Source organism: Anoplopoma fimbria, chromosome 14 (genome assembly GCF_027596085.1).
Source record: "Anoplopoma fimbria isolate UVic2021 breed Golden Eagle Sablefish chromosome 14, Afim_UVic_2022, whole genome shotgun sequence".
In the NCBI taxonomy this organism is placed as follows: domain Eukaryota; kingdom Metazoa; phylum Chordata; class Actinopteri; order Perciformes; family Anoplopomatidae; genus Anoplopoma; species Anoplopoma fimbria.
Window position 1 is genome coordinate 11,941,712 of NC_072462.1, and position 7,190 is coordinate 11,948,901.

The 7,190-nt window shown below is 31.4% G+C and overlaps 12 non-coding genes across 12 annotated transcripts; all 12 read left to right on the forward strand.

Annotated features, from left to right (window-relative positions):
* Positions 1–51: 51 nt before the first annotated feature.
* trnae-uuc (transfer RNA glutamic acid (anticodon UUC)) lies at positions 52–123 on the forward strand. Its single transcript has one exon. It is a non-coding gene; the product is annotated as a tRNA-Glu (tRNA).
* A 298-nt stretch (positions 124–421) lies between these two features.
* On the forward strand, positions 422–493 carry trnae-uuc (transfer RNA glutamic acid (anticodon UUC)). Its single transcript has one exon. It is a non-coding gene; the product is annotated as a tRNA-Glu (tRNA).
* Positions 494–962: 469 nt separating this feature from the next.
* On the forward strand, positions 963–1,034 carry trnae-uuc (transfer RNA glutamic acid (anticodon UUC)). Its single transcript has one exon. It is a non-coding gene; the product is annotated as a tRNA-Glu (tRNA).
* A 389-nt stretch (positions 1,035–1,423) lies between these two features.
* trnae-uuc (transfer RNA glutamic acid (anticodon UUC)) lies at positions 1,424–1,495 on the forward strand. Its single transcript has one exon. It is a non-coding gene; the product is annotated as a tRNA-Glu (tRNA).
* A 306-nt stretch (positions 1,496–1,801) lies between these two features.
* On the forward strand, positions 1,802–1,873 carry trnae-uuc (transfer RNA glutamic acid (anticodon UUC)). The gene has a single exon. It is a non-coding gene; the product is annotated as a tRNA-Glu (tRNA).
* Positions 1,874–2,332: 459 nt separating this feature from the next.
* Positions 2,333–2,404, forward strand: trnae-uuc (transfer RNA glutamic acid (anticodon UUC)). The gene has a single exon. It is a non-coding gene; the product is annotated as a tRNA-Glu (tRNA).
* Positions 2,405–2,794: 390 nt separating this feature from the next.
* Positions 2,795–2,866, forward strand: trnae-uuc (transfer RNA glutamic acid (anticodon UUC)). The gene has a single exon. It is a non-coding gene; the product is annotated as a tRNA-Glu (tRNA).
* Positions 2,867–3,761: 895 nt separating this feature from the next.
* On the forward strand, positions 3,762–3,833 carry trnae-uuc (transfer RNA glutamic acid (anticodon UUC)). The gene has a single exon. It is a non-coding gene; the product is annotated as a tRNA-Glu (tRNA).
* Positions 3,834–4,328: 495 nt separating this feature from the next.
* On the forward strand, positions 4,329–4,400 carry trnae-uuc (transfer RNA glutamic acid (anticodon UUC)). The gene has a single exon. It is a non-coding gene; the product is annotated as a tRNA-Glu (tRNA).
* Positions 4,401–4,708: 308 nt separating this feature from the next.
* Positions 4,709–4,780, forward strand: trnae-uuc (transfer RNA glutamic acid (anticodon UUC)). Its single transcript has one exon. It is a non-coding gene; the product is annotated as a tRNA-Glu (tRNA).
* A 389-nt stretch (positions 4,781–5,169) lies between these two features.
* Positions 5,170–5,241, forward strand: trnae-uuc (transfer RNA glutamic acid (anticodon UUC)). Its single transcript has one exon. It is a non-coding gene; the product is annotated as a tRNA-Glu (tRNA).
* A 285-nt stretch (positions 5,242–5,526) lies between these two features.
* Positions 5,527–5,598, forward strand: trnae-uuc (transfer RNA glutamic acid (anticodon UUC)). Its single transcript has one exon. It is a non-coding gene; the product is annotated as a tRNA-Glu (tRNA).
* The last annotated feature ends 1,592 nt before the right edge of the window (positions 5,599–7,190 follow it).

The following is a 7,190-nucleotide window of genomic DNA, read 5'->3' on the forward strand; positions in this document are numbered from 1 at the left end:
AAAAGTCATAGTATAGCATGTGATGAAAAAGAAATACATTTCTAAAAGAGGTCCCATATGGTCTAGCGGTCAGGATTCCTGGTTTTCACCCAGGTGGCCCGGGTTCAACTCCCGGTATGGGAACATGACTTTAAACAAACTTTTAACATTGACTTTCATGTCAGAAAAGTGTATTGTCATGTCAATCAATACTCATAGTAAACAATGTAAATAAATCTCATGAGAATTATCATCTCGAAAAATGTCATAAAAAGTCGTAGCATGTCAATAAAAGTCATATTACTGTATGTCGGAAAAAAGTCATAGAATTTTAAGTCGAGGAAAAGTCAAAGAATAGTATGTCAAAAAAAGTCAGTATTGTCTGTCGGAAAAAAGTCCTAGTATTATATGTCGAAAAAAACAAATACATTTCTAAAAAAGGTCCCATATGGTCTAGCGGTCAGGATTCCTGGTTTTCACCCAGGTGGCCCGGGTTCAACTCCCGGTATGGGAACATGACTTTTAACATTGACTTTCATGTCAGAAAAGTGTATTGTCATGTCAATTAATACTCATAGTAAACAATGTAAATAAATCTCATGAGAATTATCATCTCGAAAAAATTGTTATAAAAATGTCATAAAAAGTCATAGTATGTAGCATATATGTAGCATGTCGAAAAAAGTCCTAGTATAGTATGTCAAAAAAAGTCATAGTACTATATGACGGAAAAAAGTCATAGTACTGTATGTCAGAAAAAAGTCATAGAATTTTATGTCGAGGAAAAGTCAAAGAATAGTATGTCAAAAAAAGTCAGTATTGTATGTCGGAAAAAAGTCCTAGTATTATATGTCGAAAAAAAGTCATAGTATAGCATGTCAAAAAAAGTCATTGTATAGTTAGTTGAAAAAAGTCATAGAATGACAAGTCATAAAAAGTCATAGTATAGCATGTCGTAAAAAACAAATACATTTCGAAAAAGGTCCCATATGGTCTAGCGGTCAGGATTCCTGGTTTTCACCCAGGTGGCCCGGGTTCAACTCCCGGTATGGGAACATGACTTTAAAGGAACTTTGAACATTGACTTTCATGTTAAAGATCAGTATTGTCATGTCAATTAAAGCTCATAGAAACCCATGTAAAAATAATTTTATTTTTGTCAAAAAAATTTCATAGTATAGTTTGTCAAAAAAAGTCATAGTATTGTATGTCGGAAAAAAGTCATAGTATTCTATGTCGAAAAAAAGTATTAGTATTGTATGTCAAAAGAAAGTAATAGTATTGTATGTCGAAAAAAAGTCTTGGAATTCTTTGTCGAAAAAAAGTCATAGTATAGCATGTCAAAAAAGTCAAAGTATAGTAAGTTAAACAAAGTAATAGAATGACAAGTCATAAAAAGTCATAGTATAGCATGTGATGAAAAAGAAATACATTTCTAAAAAGGTCCCATATGGTCTAGCGGTCAGGATTCCTGGTTTTCACCCAGGTGGCCCGGGTTCAACTCCCGGTATGGGAACATGACTTTAAACAAACTTTTAACATTGACTTTCATGTCAGAAAAGTGTATTGTCATGTCAATCAATACTCATAGTAAACAATGTAAATAAATCTCATGAGAATTATCATCTCGAAAAATGTCATAAAAAGTCATAGTATGTAGCATGTCAAAAAAAGTCATATTACTGTATGTCGGAAAAAAGTCATAGAATTTTATGTCGAGGAAAAGTCAAAGAATAGTATGTCAAAAAAAGTAGTATTGTCTGTGACAAGAAAAAAGTCCTAGTATTATATGTCAAAAAAACAAATACATTCCTAAAAAAGGTCCCATATGGTCTAGCGGTCAGGATTCCTGGTTTTCACCCAGGTGGCCCGGGTTCAACTCCCGGTATGGGAACATGACTTTTAACATTGACTTTCATGTCAGAAAAGTGTATTGTCATGTCAATTAATACTCATAGTAAACAATGTAAATAAATCTCATGAGAATTATCATCTCGAAAAAATTGTTATAAAAAGTCATAGTATGTAGCATATATGTAGCATGTCGAAAAAAGTCCTAGTATAGTATGTCAAAAAAAGTCATAGTACTATATGACGGAAAAAAGTCATAGTACTGTATGTCAGAAAAAAGTCATAGAATTTTATGTCGAGGAAAAGTCAAAGAATAGTATGTCAAAAAAAGTCAGTATTGTATGTCGGAAAAAAGTCCTAGTATTATATGTCGAAAAAAAGTCATAGTATAGCATGTCAAAAAAAGTCATTGTATAGTTAGTTGAAAAAAGTCATAGAATGACAAGTCATAAAAAGTCATAGTATAGCATGTCATAAAAAACAAATACATTTCTAAAAAAGGTCCCATATGGTCTAGCGGTCAGGATTCCTGGTTTTCACCCAGGTGGCCCGGGTTCAACTCCCGGTATGGGAACATGACTTTAAAGGAACTTTGAACATTGACTTTCATGTTAAAGATCAGTATTGTCATGTCAATTAAAGCTCATAGAAACCCATGTAAAAATAAATTTATTTTTGTCAAAAAAATGTAATAGTATAGTTTGTCAAAAAAAGTCATAGTATTGTATGTCGGAAAAAAGTCATAGTATTCTATGTCGAAAAAAAGTATTAGTATTGTATGTCAAAAAAAAGTAATAGTATTGTATGTCGAAAAAAAGTCTTGGAATTCTTTGTCGAAAAAAAGTCATAGTATAGCATGTCAAAAAAGTCAAAGTATAGTAAGTTAAACAAAGTAATAGAATGACAAGTCATGAAAAGTCATAGTATAGCATGTGATGAAAAAGAAATACATTTCTAAAAAAGGTCCCATATGGTCTAGCGGTCAGGATTCCTGGTTTTCACCCAGGTGGCCCGGGTTCAACTCCCGGTATGGGAACATGACTTTGAACATTGACTTTCATGTTAAAGATCAGTATTGTCATGTCAATTAAAGCTCATAGAAACCCATGTAAAAAATAAAAAAAAAAAAAAAATTGTCAAAAAAATTTCATAGTATAGTTTGTCAAAAAAAGTCATAGTATTGTATGTCGGAAAAAAGTCATAGTATTCTATGTCGAAAAAAAGTATTAGTATTGTATGTCGAAAAAAATTCTTGGAATTCTTTGTCGAAAAAAAGTCATAGTATGTAGCATATATGTAGCATGTCGAAAAAAGTCCTAGTATAGTATGTCAAAAAAAGTCATAGTACTGTATGTCGGAAAAAAGTCACAGAATTTTATGTCGAGGAAAAGTCAAAGAATAGTATGTCAAAAAAAGTCAGTATTGTATGTCGAAAAAAAGTCATAGTATAGCATGTCAAAAAAAGTCATTGTATAGTTAGTTGAAAAAAGTCATAGAATGACAAGTCATAAAAAGTCATAGTATAGCATGTCATAAAAAAGAAATACATTTCTAAAGAAGGTCCCATATGGTCTAGCGGTCAGGATTCCTGGTTTTCGCCCGGGTTCAACTCCCGGTATGGGAACATGACTTTAAAGGAACATTGACTTTCATGTTAAAGAACAGTATTGTCATGTCAATTAAAGCTCATAGAAACCCATGTAAAAATAATTTTTATTTTTGTTGAAAAAATTTCATAGCATAGTTTGTCAAAAAAAGTCATAGTATTGTATGTCGGAAAAGAATTATTGGAATTCTTTGTCGAAAGAAAGTCATAGTATAGCATGTCAAAAAAGTCATAGTATAGTAAGTTAAACAAAGTAATAGAATGACAAGTCATAAAAAGTCATAGTATAGCATGTGATGAAAAAGAAATACATTTCTAATAAAGGTCCCATATGGTCTAGCGGTCAGGATTCCTGGTTTTCACCCAGGTGGCCCGGGTTCAACTCCCGGTATGGGAACATGACTTTAAACAAACTTTTAACATTGACTTTCATGTTAAAGATCAGTATTGTCATGTCAATTAAAGCTCATAGAAACCCATGTAAAAATAATTTTATTTTTGTCAAAAAAATTTCATTGTATAGTTTGTCAAAAAAAAGTCATAGTATTGTATGTCGGAAAAAAGTCATAGTATTCTATGTCGAAAAAAGTAAATTGTATTGTCATTGGAATTCTTTGTATTATAGTATGTCGCATATATGTAAAAAAAGTCATAGTATAGTATGTCAAAAAAAGTCATAGTATTGTATGTCAAAAAAAGTCACAGAATTTTATGTCGAAAAAAGTCAAAGAATAATGTCAAAAAAAGTCAGTATTGTATGTCGAAAAAAAAGTCATAGTATAGCATGTCAAAAAAGTCATTGTATAGTTAGTTAAACAAAGTCATAGAATGACAAGTCATAAAAAGTCATAGTATAGCATGTCATGAAAAAGAAATACATTTCTAAAAAAGGTCCCATATGGTCTAGCGGTCAGGATTCCTGGTTTTCACCCAGGTGGCCCGGGTTCAACTCCCGGTATGGGAACATGACTTTAAAGGAACATTGACTTTCATGTTAAAGAACAGTATTGTCATGTCAATTAAAGCTCATAGAAACCCATGTAAAAATAATTTTTATTTTTGTTGAAAAAATTTCATAGCATAGTTTGTCAAAAAAAGTCATAGTATTGTATGTCGGAAAAAAAGAATTATTGGAATTCTTTGTCGAAAAAAGTCATAGTATAGCATGTCAAAAAAGTCATAGTATAGTAAGTTAAAAAAGTCATAGAATGACAAGTCATAAAAAGTCATAGTATAGCATGTGATGAAAAAGAAATACATTTCTAACAAAGGTCCCATATGGTCTAGCGGTCAGGATTCCTGGTTTTCACCCAGGTGGCCCGGGTTCAACTCCCGGTATGGGAACATGACTTTAAACAAACTTTTAACATTGACTTTCATGTTAAAGATCAGTATTGTCATGTCAATTAAAGCTCATAGAAACCCATGTAAAAATAATTTTATTTTTGTCAAAAAAATTTCATTGTATAGTTTGTCAAAAAAAGTCATAGTATTGTATGTCGGAAAAAAGTCATAGTATTCTATGTCGAAAAAAAGTATTAGTATTGTATGTCAAAAAAAGTAATAGTATTGTATGTCGAAAAAAAGTCTTGGAATTCTTTGTCGAAAAAAAGTCATAGTATAGCATGTCAAAAAAGTCAAAGTATAGTAAGTTAAACAAAGTAATAGAATGACAAGTCATGAAAAGTCATAGTATAGCATGTGATGAAAAAGAAATACATTTCTAAAAAAGGTCCCATATGGTCTAGCGGTCAGGATTCCTGGTTTTCACCCAGGTGGCCCGGGTTCAACTCCCGGTATGGGAACATGACTTTAAACAAACTTTTAACATTGACTTTCATGTCAGAAAAGTGTATTGTCATGTCAATCAATACTCATAGTAAACAATGTAAATAAATCTCATGAGAAAAATTATCATCTCGAAAAAAAGTCATAAAAAGTCATAGTATGTAGCATGTCAATAAAAGTCATATTACTGTATGTCGGAAAAAAGTCATAGAATTTTAAGTGTCAAAAAAAGTCAGTATTGTCTGTCGGAAAAAAGTCCTAGTATTATATGTCGAAAAAAACAAATACATTTCTAAAAAAGGTCCCATATGGTCTAGCGGTCAGGATTCCTGGTTTTCACCCAGGTGGCCCGGGTTCAACTCCCGGTATGGGAACATGACTTTTAACATTGACTTTCATGTCAGAAAAGTGTATTGTCATGTCAATTAATACTCATAGTAAACAATGTAAATAAATCTCATGAGAATTATCATCTCGAAAAATGTCATAAAAAGTCATATTTTGTAGCATGTATGTAGCATGTCGAAAAAAGTCCTAGTATAGTAGTATGTAAAAAAGTCATAGTACTGTATGTCAGAAAAAAGTCATAGAATTTTATGTCGAGGAAAAGTCAAAGAATAGTATGTCAAAAAAAGTCAGTATTGTATGTCGGAAAAAAGTCCTAGTATTGTATGTCGAGGAAAAGTCAAAGAATAGTATGTCAAAAAAAGTCAGTATTGTATGTCGGAAAAAAGTCCTAGTATTATATGTCGAAAAAAAGTCATAGTATAGCATGTCAAAAAAAGTAATTGTATAGTTAGTTGAAAAAAGTCATAGAATGACAAGTCACAAAAAGTCATGTCATAAAAAACAAATACATTTCTAAAAAAGGTCCCATATGGTCTAGCGGTCAGGATTCCTGGTTGTGGCCCGGGTTCAACTCCCGGTATGGGAACATGACTTTAAAGGAACTTTGAACATTGACTTTCATGTTAAAGATCAGTATTGTCATGTCAATTAAAGCTCATAGAAACCCATGTAAAAATAAATTTATTTTTGTCAAAAAAATTTAATAGTATAGTTTGTCAAAAAAAGTCATAGTATTGTATGTCGGAAAAAAGTCATAGTATTCTATGTCGAAAAAAAGTATTAGTATTGTATGTCAAAAAAAAGTAATAGTATTGTATGTCGAAAAAAAGTCTTGGAATTCTTTGTCGAAAAAAAGTCATAGTATAGCATGTCAAAAAAGTCAAAGTACTGTATGTCAGAAAAAAGTCAGAATTTTATGTCGAGGAAAAGTCAAAGAATAGTATGTCAAAAAAAGTCAGTATTGTATGTCGAAAAAAAGTCATAGTATAGCATGTCAAAAAAAGTCATTGTATCGTTAGTTGAAAAAAGTCATAGAATGACAAGTCATAAAAAGTCATAGTATAGCATGTCATAAAAAACAGGATTCCTGGTTTTCACCCGGGTTCAACTCCCGGTATGGGAACATGACTTTAAAGAAACTTTGAACATTGACTTTCATGTTAAAGATCAGTATTGCTCATAGAAACCCATGAAAAAATAATTTTATTTTTGTCGAAAAAAGTCATAGTATTGTATGTCGGAAAAAACTCATAGTATTCTATGTCGAAAAAAAGTATTAGTATTGTATGTCGAAAAAAAGTAATAGTATTGTATGTCGAAAAAAAGTCTTGGAATTCTTTGTCGAAAAAAAGTCATAGTATAGCATGTCAAAAAAGTCATAGTATAGTAAGTTAAACAAAGTAATAGAATGACAAGTCATAAAAAGTCATAGTATAGCATGTGATGAAAAAGAAATACATTTCTAAAAGAGGTCCCATATGGTCTATCCATTCCATTTTCCGTAACCTGCTTATCCAGTTAAGGGTCGCAGGGGTGCTGGAGCCGATCTCAGCTGTCAATTAAAGCTCATAGAAACCCATGTAAAAAAGTCATGGTATAGTATGTCAAAAAAAGTCAC